General features: G+C 47.4%; 9 non-coding genes across 9 annotated transcripts; all 9 read right to left on the bottom strand.

Moving 5' to 3' along the window:
* Positions 1 to 1,046: 1,046 nt before the first annotated feature.
* TRNAP-UGG (transfer RNA proline (anticodon UGG)) lies at positions 1,047 to 1,118 on the bottom strand. Its single transcript has one exon. It is a non-coding gene; the product is annotated as a tRNA-Pro (tRNA).
* Positions 1,119 to 2,926: 1,808 nt separating this feature from the next.
* Positions 2,927 to 2,998, bottom strand: TRNAP-UGG (transfer RNA proline (anticodon UGG)). Its single transcript has one exon. It is a non-coding gene; the product is annotated as a tRNA-Pro (tRNA).
* A 1,811-nt stretch (positions 2,999 to 4,809) lies between these two features.
* TRNAP-UGG (transfer RNA proline (anticodon UGG)) lies at positions 4,810 to 4,881 on the bottom strand. Its single transcript has one exon. It is a non-coding gene; the product is annotated as a tRNA-Pro (tRNA).
* A 1,315-nt stretch (positions 4,882 to 6,196) lies between these two features.
* TRNAV-CAC (transfer RNA valine (anticodon CAC)) lies at positions 6,197 to 6,269 on the bottom strand. Its single transcript has one exon. It is a non-coding gene; the product is annotated as a tRNA-Val (tRNA).
* A 420-nt stretch (positions 6,270 to 6,689) lies between these two features.
* On the bottom strand, positions 6,690 to 6,761 carry TRNAP-UGG (transfer RNA proline (anticodon UGG)). Its single transcript has one exon. It is a non-coding gene; the product is annotated as a tRNA-Pro (tRNA).
* Positions 6,762 to 8,090: 1,329 nt separating this feature from the next.
* TRNAV-CAC (transfer RNA valine (anticodon CAC)) lies at positions 8,091 to 8,163 on the bottom strand. Its single transcript has one exon. It is a non-coding gene; the product is annotated as a tRNA-Val (tRNA).
* A 420-nt stretch (positions 8,164 to 8,583) lies between these two features.
* TRNAP-UGG (transfer RNA proline (anticodon UGG)) lies at positions 8,584 to 8,655 on the bottom strand. Its single transcript has one exon. It is a non-coding gene; the product is annotated as a tRNA-Pro (tRNA).
* A 1,808-nt stretch (positions 8,656 to 10,463) lies between these two features.
* TRNAP-UGG (transfer RNA proline (anticodon UGG)) lies at positions 10,464 to 10,535 on the bottom strand. The gene has a single exon. It is a non-coding gene; the product is annotated as a tRNA-Pro (tRNA).
* A 1,811-nt stretch (positions 10,536 to 12,346) lies between these two features.
* Positions 12,347 to 12,418, bottom strand: TRNAP-UGG (transfer RNA proline (anticodon UGG)). Its single transcript has one exon. It is a non-coding gene; the product is annotated as a tRNA-Pro (tRNA).
* Between the last annotated feature and the right edge of the window lie 1,100 nt (positions 12,419 to 13,518).

The raw sequence follows: 13,518 nt of genomic DNA, 5'->3' as shown, positions 1-13,518 counted from the left end.
GATGCAAATTTCCAGCTCAAATTTTCCCAGCACTCAAAAAGTCCCTCCTCCCGCCAGCTCTGCTTTCAGGAAGTTCAGCAGAAGCAGTCCAACTTCTGTTCCCACTTCAGAGGAAAAGCTTTCTCGGGCCAGAGAAAGCCAGGGAATCACTGTACCGGCAAGTGCATTTCTTACAACTGGTAATCCCTCAGAACACAGAAATGAAGAAGCTGTATATGAAAATGTATTATTTCTTTGGTACACTAACCTATGTAACTAATATGGACCATTTCAGAGGACGGAGCGGACCCAACTGTGATCCCAGAGACCCAAATACCCAGCAGTAGGGAAAATAAATCCTCTCTGTGCTCTGCAACATTACATACACAAAATGCAAGCGCGTGCATTTTTTTATTGGCCCCATATACAGAATACATGTGAGGATGCTTGCCTTCCCAGTGTATTTCTCAAGCTCTTGAGAGCATATGCTATTTCCATGGGAACGCAAATAAGTTCATACTTTACATTTGTGTGTGACAAAAGGGGAAAAAAACTATTTTGTGTAAAATGCCAGCAGAGAGTGTTTCTGCCCGGTCTCGAACCGGGGACCTTTCGCGTGTGCGTGATAACCACTACACTACAGAAACAGCTGCTTGCTCACCTTTGTAGGGACTGGGAGAACAGGTGCAAAGGGCAGTGCAAGTGGACCTGCTTAAAGACTAATCAAATGCCTTGCGCCTGAAGCTCACACAATCCAGCCTAAAACATACGTCCTATCAAGCATGCGCACATATACAAGTATGCCAGCTGAGGGCCTATGCAGCGTACAGAGGGAAGGACATATTTCCACTTTGAGATCGGACGGCCAAAACTCACAAGCAAATCAAGGAATGTTACTGAGAGCTAACAGAGAACACAAAGTGCTTGTCGCAAGGACATGGCACGCAAAGAGGTTCAGGAAGTGAATTGTTCATCGACTACTGCTTACCGAGAAAACCAGAGAGTCTGTCCAATGAAAATAACATTGAAAAAACAAAAAAAAGGAGCTCAAGTTAACCACCTTGATTGGGCTCGTCCGGGATTTGAACCCGGGACCTCTCGCACCCAAAGCGAGAATCATACCCCTAGACCAACGAGCCACGGTCCTTTGAGCATTTGACGGAATTGTCCTCAGCGTTTGCACCCCCCTTAGGATTCGAGGCCAAGAATGCCTATTCCTGAAGTTTGTTCCTGCCGCTGAAAGCCTTGTCGGTGTATGAGCCAAATGAATGCCCCAGTCGGCACGCTCTGACTGTCTTCACAGGTCTCCTCCTCATCCCGAAGGTTGGTGGCCCATTGACATCAGGGTGGAAGGTGCTTGCGATACACTGTTCCTTCCTTCCTTCCTTCCTTCCTTTATTCCTCTTATGCTGTTTATGTAATAAGAGGGGACGATACACAGAAGAGAGAAAGTGGCCCAACACACTAGACTAGCAGTCTTCTGATCAATCTGCAGCTGGCAAGGTGGGGGAGAGCCTTTATTTTGCACCTGCTGGGATCTGCATTGGCAGAAGCTCTGAGGGCTGGGCCTTTCCTTTTGCCTGTAAAAACAAAAAGCAGCCCTCCTCCCTCCAGCCCTGAGAGCATGGGCGTGACACTGGAAAAAGCAGCATCTCCCCTTTGGTAAAGATGACCATTGCACAGCTGTTCACTCAGAGCTCGATCGTGCTCGATCAGGCGAGATATATTTAGGTCACCAGCAAAGTCTGTTCTCTTTTCTTGCGTAGGGTGAGCATTCACAGAGCCCAGCTTCGTTGACAAGAGTGCAAAAGGTGTATACTAAAAGCTTTCTGCTTTACTTGAGCGCCATGGCCGTTATTATATTTTGGCTGCTCCAAGCAATCTCTGTCCAGCCGATGCAAATTTCCAGCTCAAATTTTCCCAGCACTCAAAAAGTCCCTCCTCCCTCCAGCTCTGCTTTCAGGAAGTTCAGCAGAAGCAGTCCAACTTCTGTTCCCACTTCAGAGGAAAAGCTTTCTCGGGCCAGAGAAAGCCAGGGAATCACTGTACCGGCAAGTGCATTTCTTACAACTGGTAATCCCTCAGAACACAGAAATGAAGAAGCTGTATATGAAAATGTATTATTTCTTTGGTACACTAACCTATGTAACTAATATGGACCATTTCAGAGGACGGAGCGGACCCAACTGTGATCCCAGAGACCCAAATACCCAGCAGTAGGGAAAATAAATCCTCTCTGTGCTCTGCAACATTACATACACAAAATGCAAGCGCGTGCATTTTTTTATTGGCCCCATATACAGAATACATGTGAGGATGCTTGCCTTCCCAGTGTATTTCTCAAGCTCTTGAGAGCATATGCTATTTCCATGAGAACGCAAATAAGTTCATACTTTACATTTGTGTGTGACAAAAGGGGAAAAAAACTATTTTGTGTAAAATGCCAGCAGAGAGTGTTTCTGCCCGGTCTCGAACCGGGGACCTTTCGCGTGTGAGGCGACCGTGATAACCACTACACTACAGAAACAGCTGCTTGCTCACCTTTGTAGGGACTGGGAGAACAGGTGCAAAGGGCAGTGCAAGTGGACCTGCTTAAAGACTAATCAAATGCCTTGCGCCTGAAGCTCACACAATCCAGCCTAAAACATACGTCCTATCAAGCATGCGCACATATACAAGTATGCCAGCTGAGGGCCTATGCAGCGTACAGAGGGAAGGACATATTTCCACTTTGAGATCGGACGGCCAAAACTCACAAGCAAATCAAGGAATGTTACTGAGAGCTAACAGAGAACACAAAGTGCTTGTCGCAAGGACATGGCACGCAAAGAGGTTCAGGAAGTGAATTGTTCATCGACTACTGCTTACCGAGAAAACCAGAGAGTCTGTCCAATGAAAATAACATTGAAAAAACAAAAAAAAGGAGCTCAAGTTAACCACCTTGATTGGGCTCGTCCGGGATTTGAACCCGGGACCTCTCGCACCCAAAGCGAGAATCATACCCCTAGACCAACGAGCCACGGTCCTTTGAGCATTTGACGGAATTGTCCTCAGCGTTTGCACCCCCCTTAGGATTCGAGGCCAAGAATGCCTTTTCCTGAAGTTTGTTCCTGCCGCTGAAAGCCTTGTCGGTGTATGAGCCAAATGAATGCCCCAGTCGGCACGCTCTGACTGTCTTCACAGGTCTCCTCCTCATCCCGAAGGTTGGTGGCCCATTGACATCAGGGTGGAAGGTGCTTGCGATACACTGTTCCTTCCTTCCTTCCTTCCTTCCTTTATTCCTCTTATGCTGTTTATGTAATAAGAGGGGACGATACACAGAAGAGAGAAAGTGGCCCAACACACTAGACTAGCAGTCTTCTGATCAATCTGCAGCTGGCAAGGTGGGGGAGAGCCTTTATTTTGCACCTGCTGGGATCTGCATTGGCAGAAGCTCTGAGGGCTGGGCCTTTCCTTTTGCCTGTAAAAACAAAAAGCAGCCCTCCTCCCTCCAGCCCTGAGAGCATGGGCGTGACACTGGAAAAAGCAGCATCTCCCCTTTGGTAAAGATGACCATTGCACAGCTGCTCACTCAGAGCTCGATCGTGCTCGATCAGACTCGATCAGGCGAGATATATTTAGGTCACCAGCAAAGTCTGTTCTCTTTTCTTGCGTAGGGTGAGCATTCACAGAGCCCAGCTTCGTTGACAAGAGTGCAAAAGGTGTATACTAAAAGCTTTCTGCTTTACTTGAGCGCCATGGCCGTTATTATATTTTGGCTGCTCCAAGCAATCTCTGTCCAGCCGATGCAAATTTCCAGCTCAAATTTTCCCAGCACTCAAAAAGTCCCTCCTCCCGCCAGCTCTGCTTTCAGGAAGTTCAGCAGAAGCAGTCCAACTTCTGTTCCCACTTCAGAGGAAAAGCTTTCTCGGGCCAGAGAAAGCCAGGGAATCACTGTACCGGCAAGTGCATTTCTTACAACTGGTAATCCCTCAGAACACAGAAATGAAGAAGCTGTATATGAAAATGTATTATTTCTTTGGTACACTAACCTATGTAACTAATATGGACCATTTCAGAGGACGGAGCGGACCCAACTGTGATCCCAGAGACCCAAATACCCAGCAGTAGGGAAAATAAATCCTCTCTGTGCTCTGCAACATTACATACACAAAATGCAAGCGCGTGCATTTTTTTATTGGCCCCATATACAGAATACATGTGAGGATGCTTGCCTTCCCAGTGTATTTCTCAAGCTCTTGAGAGCATATGCTATTTCCATGGGAACGCAAATAAGTTCATACTTTACATTTGTGTGTGACAAAAGGGGAAAAAAACTATTTTGTGTAAAATGCCAGCAGAGAGTGTTTCTGCCCGGTCTCGAACCGGGGACCTTTCGCGTGTGCGTGATAACCACTACACTACAGAAACAGCTGCTTGCTCACCTTTGTAGGGACTGGGAGAACAGGTGCAAAGGGCAGTGCAAGTGGACCTGCTTAAAGACTAATCAAATGCCTTGCGCCTGAAGCTCACACAATCCAGCCTAAAACATACGTCCTATCAAGCATGCGCACATATACAAGTATGCCAGCTGAGGGCCTATGCAGCGTACAGAGGGAAGGACATATTTCCACTTTGAGATCGGACGGCCAAAACTCACAAGCAAATCAAGGAATGTTACTGAGAGCTAACAGAGAACACAAAGTGCTTGTCGCAAGGACATGGCACGCAAAGAGGTTCAGGAAGTGAATTGTTCATCGACTACTGCTTACCGAGAAAACCAGAGAGTCTGTCCAATGAAAATAACATTGAAAAAACAAAAAAAAGGAGCTCAAGTTAACCACCTTGATTGGGCTCGTCCGGGATTTGAACCCGGGACCTCTCGCACCCAAAGCGAGAATCATACCCCTAGACCAACGAGCCACGGTCCTTTGAGCATTTGACGGAATTGTCCTCAGCGTTTGCACCCCCCTTAGGATTCGAGGCCAAGAATGCCTATTCCTGAAGTTTGTTCCTGCCGCTGAAAGCCTTGTCGGTGTATGAGCCAAATGAATGCCCCAGTCGGCACGCTCTGACTGTCTTCACAGGTCTCCTCCTCATCCCGAAGGTTGGTGGCCCATTGACATCAGGGTGGAAGGTGCTTGCGATACACTGTTCCTTCCTTCCTTCCTTCCTTCCTTTATTCCTCTTATGCTGTTTATGTAATAAGAGGGGACGATACACAGAAGAGAGAAAGTGGCCCAACACACTAGACTAGCAGTCTTCTGATCAATCTGCAGCTGGCAAGGTGGGGGAGAGCCTTTATTTTGCACCTGCTGGGATCTGCATTGGCAGAAGCTCTGAGGGCTGGGCCTTTCCTTTTGCCTGTAAAAACAAAAAGCAGCCCTCCTCCCTCCAGCCCTGAGAGCATGGGCGTGACACTGGAAAAAGCAGCATCTCCCCTTTGGTAAAGATGACCATTGCACAGCTGCTCACTCAGAGCTCGATCGTGCTCGATCAGGCGAGATATATTTAGGTCACCAGCAAAGTCTGTTCTCTTTTCTTGCGTAGGGTGAGCATTCACAGAGCCCAGCTTCGTTGACAAGAGTGCAAAAGGTGTATACTAAAAGCTTTCTGCTTTACTTGAGCGCCATGGCCGTTATTATATTTTGGCTGCTCCAAGCAATCTCTGTCCAGCCGATGCAAATTTCCAGCTCAAATTTTCCCAGCACTCAAAAAGTCCCTCCTCCCGCCAGCTCTGCTTTCAGGAAGTTCAGCAGAAGCAGTCCAACTTCTGTTCCCACTTCAGAGGAAAAGCTTTCTCGGGCCAGAGAAAGCCAGGGAATCACTGTACCGGCAAGTGCATTTCTTACAACTGGTAATCCCTCAGAACACAGAAATGAAGAAGCTGTATATGAAAATGTATTATTTCTTTGGTACACTAACCTATGTAACTAATATGGACCATTTCAGAGGACGGAGCGGACCCAACTGTGATCCCAGAGACCCAAATACCCAGCAGTAGGGAAAATAAATCCTCTCTGTGCTCTGCAACATTACATACACAAAATGCAAGCGCGTGCATTTTTTTATTGGCCCCATATACAGAATACATGTGAGGATGCTTGCCTTCCCAGTGTATTTCTCAAGCTCTTGAGAGCATATGCTATTTCCATGAGAACGCAAATAAGTTCATACTTTACATTTGTGTGTGACAAAAGGGGAAAAAAACTATTTTGTGTAAAATGCCAGCAGAGAGTGTTTCTGCCCGGTCTCGAACCGGGGACCTTTCGCGTGTGAGGCGAACGTGATAACCACTACACTACAGAAACAGCTGCTTGCTCACCTTTGTAGGGACTGGGAGAACAGGTGCAAAGGGCAGTGCAAGTGGACCTGCTTAAAGACTAATCAAATGCCTTGCGCCTGAAGCTCACACAATCCAGCCTAAAACATACGTCCTATCAAGCATGCGCACATATACAAGTATGCCAGCTGAGGGCCTATGCAGCGTACAGAGGGAAGGACATATTTCCACTTTGAGATCGGACGGCCAAAACTCACAAGCAAATCAAGGAATGTTACTGAGAGCTAACAGAGAACACAAAGTGCTTGTCGCAAGGACATGGCACGCAAAGAGGTTCAGGAAGTGAATTGTTCATCGACTACTGCTTACCGAGAAAACCAGAGAGTCTGTCCAATGAAAATAACATTGAAAAAACAAAAAAAAGGAGCTCAAGTTAACCACCTTGATTGGGCTCGTCCGGGATTTGAACCCGGGACCTCTCGCACCCAAAGCGAGAATCATACCCCTAGACCAACGAGCCACGGTCCTTTGAGCATTTGACGGAATTGTCCTCAGCGTTTGCACCCCCCTTAGGATTCGAGGCCAAGAATGCCTTTTCCTGAAGTTTGTTCCTGCCGCTGAAAGCCTTGTCGGTGTATGAGCCAAATGAATGCCCCAGTCGGCACGCTCTGACTGTCTTCACAGGTCTCCTCCTCATCCCGAAGGTTGGTGGCCCATTGACATCAGGGTGGAAGGTGCTTGCGATACACTGTTCCTTCCTTCCTTCCTTCCTTCCTTCCTTTATTCCTCTTATGCTGTTTATGTAATAAGAGGGGACGATACACAGAAGAGAGAAAGTGGCCCAACACACTAGACTAGCAGTCTTCTGATCAATCTGCAGCTGGCAAGGTGGGGGAGAGCCTTTATTTTGCACCTGCTGGGATCTGCATTGGCAGAAGCTCTGAGGGCTGGGCCTTTCCTTTTGCCTGTAAAAACAAAAAGCAGCCCTCCTCCCTCCAGCCCTGAGAGCATGGGCGTGACACTGGAAAAAGCAGCATCTCCCCTTTGGTAAAGATGACCATTGCACAGCTGCTCACTCAGAGCTCGATCGTGCTCGATCAGGCTCGATCAGGCGAGATATATTTAGGTCACCAGCAAAGTCTGTTCTCTTTTCTTGCGTAGGGTGAGCATTCACAGAGCCCAGCTTCGTTGACAAGAGTGCAAAAGGTGTATACTAAAAGCTTTCTGCTTTACTTGAGCGCCATGGCCGTTATTATATTTTGGCTGCTCCAAGCAATCTCTGTCCAGCCGATGCAAATTTCCAGCTCAAATTTTCCCAGCACTCAAAAAGTCCCTCCTCCCGCCAGCTCTGCTTTCAGGAAGTTCAGCAGAAGCAGTCCAACTTCTGTTCCCACTTCAGAGGAAAAGCTTTCTCGGGCCAGAGAAAGCCAGGGAATCACTGTACCGGCAAGTGCATTTCTTACAACTGGTAATCCCTCAGAACACAGAAATGAAGAAGCTGTATATGAAAATGTATTATTTCTTTGGTACACTAACCTATGTAACTAATATGGACCATTTCAGAGGACGGAGCGGACCCAACTGTGATCCCAGAGACCCAAATACCCAGCAGTAGGGAAAATAAATCCTCTCTGTGCTCTGCAACATTACATACACAAAATGCAAGCGCGTGCATTTTTTTATTGGCCCCATATACAGAATACATGTGAGGATGCTTGCCTTCCCAGTGTATTTCTCAAGCTCTTGAGAGCATATGCTATTTCCATGGGAACGCAAATAAGTTCATACTTTACATTTGTGTGTGACAAAAGGGGAAAAAAACTATTTTGTGTAAAATGCCAGCAGAGAGTGTTTCTGCCCGGTCTCGAACCGGGGACCTTTCGCGTGTGAGGCGAACGTGATAACCACTACACTACAGAAACAGCTGCTTGCTCACCTTTGTAGGGACTGGGAGAACAGGTGCAAAGGGCAGTGCAAGTGGACCTGCTTAAAGACTAATCAAATGCCTTGCGCCTGAAGCTCACACAATCCAGCCTAAAACATACGTCCTATCAAGCATGCGCACATATACAAGTATGCCAGCTGAGGGCCTATGCAGCGTACAGAGGGAAGGACATATTTCCACTTTGAGATCGGACGGCCAAAACTCACAAGCAAATCAAGGAATGTTACTGAGAGCTAACAGAGAACACAAAGTGCTTGTCGCAAGGACATGGCATGCAAAGAGGTTCAGGAAGTGAATTGTTCATCGACTACTGCTTACCGAGAAAACCAGAGAGTCTGTCCAATGAAAATAACATTGAAAAAACAAAAAAAAGGAGCTCAAGTTAACCACCTTGATTGGGCTCGTCCGGGATTTGAACCCGGGACCTCTCGCACCCAAAGCGAGAATCATACCCCTAGACCAACGAGCCACGGTCCTTTGAGCATTTGACGGAATTGTCCTCAGCGTTTGCACCCCCCTTAGGATTCGAGGCCAAGAATGCCTATTCCTGAAGTTTGTTCCTGCCGCTGAAAGCCTTGTCGGTGTATGAGCCAAATGAATGCCCCAGTCGGCACGCTCTGACTGTCTTCACAGGTCTCCTCCTCATCCCGAAGGTTGGTGGCCCATTGACATCAGGGTGGAAGGTGCTTGCGATACACTGTTCCTTCCTTCCTTCCTTCCTTCCTTTATTCCTCTTATGCTGTTTATGTAATAAGAGGGGACGATACACAGAAGAGAGAAAGTGGCCCAACACACTAGACTAGCAGTCTTCTGATCAATCTGCAGCTGGCAAGGTGGGGGAGAGCCTTTATTTTGCACCTGCTGGGATCTGCATTGGCAGAAGCTCTGAGGGCTGGGCCTTTCCTTTTGCCTGTAAAAACAAAAAGCAGCCCTCCTCCCTCCAGCCCTGAGAGCATGGGCGTGACACTGGAAAAAGCAGCATCTCCCCTTTGGTAAAGATGACCATTGCACAGCTGCTCACTCAGAGCTCGATCGTGCTCGATCAGGCGAGATATATTTAGGTCACCAGCAAAGTCTGTTCTCTTTTCTTGCGTAGGGTGAGCATTCACAGAGCCCAGCTTCGTTGACAAGAGTGCAAAAGGTGTATACTAAAAGCTTTCTGCTTTACTTGAGCGCCATGGCCGTTATTATATTTTGGCTGCTCCAAGCAATCTCTGTCCAGCCGATGCAAATTTCCAGCTCAAATTTTCCCAGCACTCAAAAAGTCCCTCCTCCCTCCAGCTCTGCTTTCAGGAAGTTCAGCAGAAGCAGTCCAACTTCTGTTCCCACTTCAGAGGAAAAGCTTTCTCGGGCCAGAGAAAGCCAGGGAATCACTGTACCGGCAAGTGCATTTCTTACAACTGGTAATCACTCAGAACACAGAAATGAAGAAGCTGTATATGAAAATGTATTATTTCTTTGGTACACTAACCTATGTAACTAATATGGACCATTTCAGAGGACGGAGCGGACCCAACTGTGATCCCAGAGACCCAAATACCCAGCAGTAGGGAAAATAAATCCTCTCTGTGCTCTGCAACATTACATACACAAAATGCAAGCGCGTGCATTTTTTTATGGGCCCCAAATACAGAATACATGTGAGGATGCTTGCCTTCCCAGTGTATTTCTCAAGCTCTTGAGAGCATATGCTATTTCCATGAGAACGCAAATAAGTTCATACTTTACATTTGTGTGTGACAAAAGGGGAAAAAAACTATTTTGTGTAAAATGCCAGCAGAGAGTGTTTCTGCCCGGTCTCGAACCGGGGACCTTTCGCGTGTGAGGCGACCGTGATAACCACTACACTACAGAAACAGCTGCTTGCTCATCTTTGTAGGGACTGGGAGAACAGGTGCAAAGGGCAGTGCAAGTGGACCTGCTTAAAGACTAATCAAATGCCTTGCGCCTGAAGCTCACACAATCCAGCCTAAAACATACGTCCTATCAAGCATGCGCACATATACAAGTATGCCAGCTGAGGGCCTATGCAGCGTACAGAGGGAAGGACATATTTCCACTTTGAGATCGGACGGCCAAAACTCACAAGCAAATCAAGGAATGTTACTGAGAGCTAACAGAGAACACAAAGTGCTTGTCGCAAGGACATGGCACGCAAAGAGGTTCAGGAAGTGAATTGTTCATCGACTACTGCTTACCGAGAAAACCAGAGAGTCTGTCCAATGAAAATAACATTGAAAAAACAAAAAAAAGGAGCTCAAGTTAACCACCTTGATTGGGCTCGTCCGGGATTTGAACCCGGGACCTCTCGCACCCAAAGCGAGAATCATACCCCTAGACCAACGAGCCACGGTCCTTTGAGCATTTGACGGAATTGTCCTCAGCGTTTGCACCCCCCTTAGGATTCGAGGCCAAGAATGCCTTTTCCTGAAGTTTGTTCCTGCCGCTGAAAGCCTTGTCGGTGTATGAGCCAAATGAATGCCCCAGTCGGCACGCTCTGACTGTCTTCACAGGTCTCCTCCTCATCCCGAAGGTTGGTGGCCCATTGACATCAGGGTGGAAGGTGCTTGCGATACACTGTTCCTTCCTTCCTTCCTTCCTTCCTTTATTCCTCTTATGCTGTTTATGTAATAAGAGGGGACGATACACAGAAGAGAGAAAGTGGCCCAACACACTAGACTAGCAGTCTTCTGATCAATCTGCAGCTGGCAAGGTGGGGGAGAGCCTTTATTTTGCACCTGCTGGGATCTGCATTGGCAGAAGCTCTGAGGGCTGGGCCTTTCCTTTTGCCTGTAAAAACAAAAAGCAGCCCTCCTCCCTCCAGCCCTGAGAGCATGGGCGTGACACTGGAAAAAGCAGCATCTCCCCTTTGGTAAAGATGACCATTGCACAGCTGCTCACTCAGAGCTCGATCGTGCTCGATCAGGCTCGATCAGGCGAGATATATTTAGGTCACCAGCAAAGTCTGTTCTCTTTTCTTGCGTAGGGTGAGCATTCACAGAGCCCAGCTTCGTTGACAAGAGTGCAAAAGGTGTATACTAAAAGCTTTCTGCTTTACTTGAGCGCCATGGCCGTTATTATATTTTGGCTGCTCCAAGCAATCTCTGTCCAGCCGATGCAAATTTCCAGCTCAAATTTTCCCAGCACTCAAAAAGTCCCTCCTCCCGCCAGCTCTGCTTTCAGGAAGTTCAGCAGAAGCAGTCCAACTTCTGTTCCCACTTCAGAGGAAAAGCTTTCTCGGGCCAGAGAAAGCCAGGGAATCACTGTACCGGCAAGTGCATTTCTTACAACTGGTAATCCCTCAGAACACAGAAATGAAGAAGCTGTATATGAAAATGTATTATTTCTTTGGTACACTAACCTATGTAACTAATATGGACCATTTCAGAGGACGGAGCGGACCCAACTGTGATCCCAGAGACCCAAATACCCAGCAGTAGGGAAAATAAATCCTCTCTGTGCTCTGCAACATTACATACACAAAATGCAAGCGCGTGCATTTTTTTATTGGCCCCATATACAGAATACATGTGAGGATGCTTGCCTTCCCAGTGTATTTCTCAAGCTCTTGAGAGCATATGCTATTTCCATGGGAACGCAAATAAGTTCATACTTTACATTTGTGTGTGACAAAAGGGGAAAAAAACTATTTTGTGTAAAATGCCAGCAGAGAGTGTTTCTGCCCGGTCTCGAACCGGGGACCTTTCGCGTGTGCGTGATAACCACTACACTACAGAAACAGCTGCTTGCTCACCTTTGTAGGGACTGGGAGAACAGGTGCAAAGGGCAGTGCAAGTGGACCTGCTTAAAGACTAATCAAATGCCTTGCGCCTGAAGCTCACACAATCCAGCCTAAAACATACGTCCTATCAAGCATGCGCACATATACAAGTATGCCAGCTGAGGGCCTATGCAGCGTACAGAGGGAAGGACATATTTCCACTTTGAGATCGGACGGCCAAAACTCACAAGCAAATCAAGGAATGTTACTGAGAGCTAACAGAGAACACAAAGTGCTTGTCGCAAGGACATGGCACGCAAAGAGGTTCAGGAAGTGAATTGTTCATCGACTACTGCTTACCGAGAAAACCAGAGAGTCTGTCCAATGAAAATAACATTGAAAAAACAAAAAAAAGGAGCTCAAGTTAACCACCTTGATTGGGCTCGTCCGGGATTTGAACCCGGGACCTCTCGCACCCAAAGCGAGAATCATACCCCTAGACCAACGAGCCACGGTCCTTTGAGCATTTGACGGAATTGTCCTCAGCGTTTGCACCCCCCTTAGGATTCGAGGCCAAGAATGCCTATTCCTGAAGTTTGTTCCTGCCGCTGAAAGCCTTGTCGGTGTATGAGCCAAATGAATGCCCCAGTCGGCACGCTCTGACTGTCTTCACAGGTCTCCTCCTCATCCCGAAGGTTGGTGGCCCATTGACATCAGGGTGGAAGGTGCTTGCGATACACTGTTCCTTCCTTCCTTCCTTCCTTCCTTTATTCCTCTTATGCTGTTTATGTAATAAGAGGGGACGATACACAGAAGAGAGAAAGTGGCCCAACACACTAGACTAGCAGTCTTCTGATCAATCTGCAGCTGGCAAGGTGGGGGAGAGCCTTTATTTTGCACCTGCTGGGATCTGCATTGGCAGAAGCTCTGAGGGCTGGGCCTTTCCTTTTGCCTGTAAAAACAAAAAGCAGCCCTCCTCCCTCCAGCCCTGAGAGCATGGGCGTGACACTGGAAAAAGCAGCATCTCCCCTTTGGTAAAGATGACCATTGCACAGCTGCTCACTCAGAGCTCGATCGTGCTCGATCAGGCGAGATATATTTAGGTCACCAGCAAAGTCTGTTCTCTTTTCTTGCGTAGGGTGAGCATTCACAGAGCCCAGCTTCGTTGACAAGAGTGCAAAAGGTGTATACTAAAAGCTTTCTGCTTTACTTGAGCGCCATGGCCGTTATTATATTTTGGCTGCTCCAAGCAATCTCTGTCCAGCCGATGCAAATTTCCAGCTCAAATTTTCCCAGCACTCAAAAAGTCCCTCCTCCCGCCAGCTCTGCTTTCAGGAAGTTCAGCAGAAGCAGTCCAACTTCTGTTCCCACTTCAGAGGAAAAGCTTTCTCGGGCCAGAGAAAGCCAGGGAATCACTGTACCGGCAAGTGCATTTCTTACAACTGGTAATCCCTCAGAACACAGAAATGAAGAAGCTGTATATGAAAATGTATTATTTCTTTGGTACACTAACCTATGTAACTAATATGGACCATTTCAGAGGACGGAGCGGACCCAACTGTGATCCCAGAGACCCAAATACCCAGCAGTAGGGAAAATAAATCCTCTCTG

Source organism: Ambystoma mexicanum, chromosome 2q, assembly GCF_040938575.1.
Source record: "Ambystoma mexicanum isolate Mex_15411 chromosome 2q, UKY_AmexF1_1, whole genome shotgun sequence".
Classification (NCBI taxonomy): Eukaryota; Metazoa; Chordata; class Amphibia; order Caudata; family Ambystomatidae; genus Ambystoma; species Ambystoma mexicanum.
The sequence above is the reverse complement of the archived record's forward strand: the minus strand, read 5'-3'. Positions and strand labels throughout refer to the sequence as shown.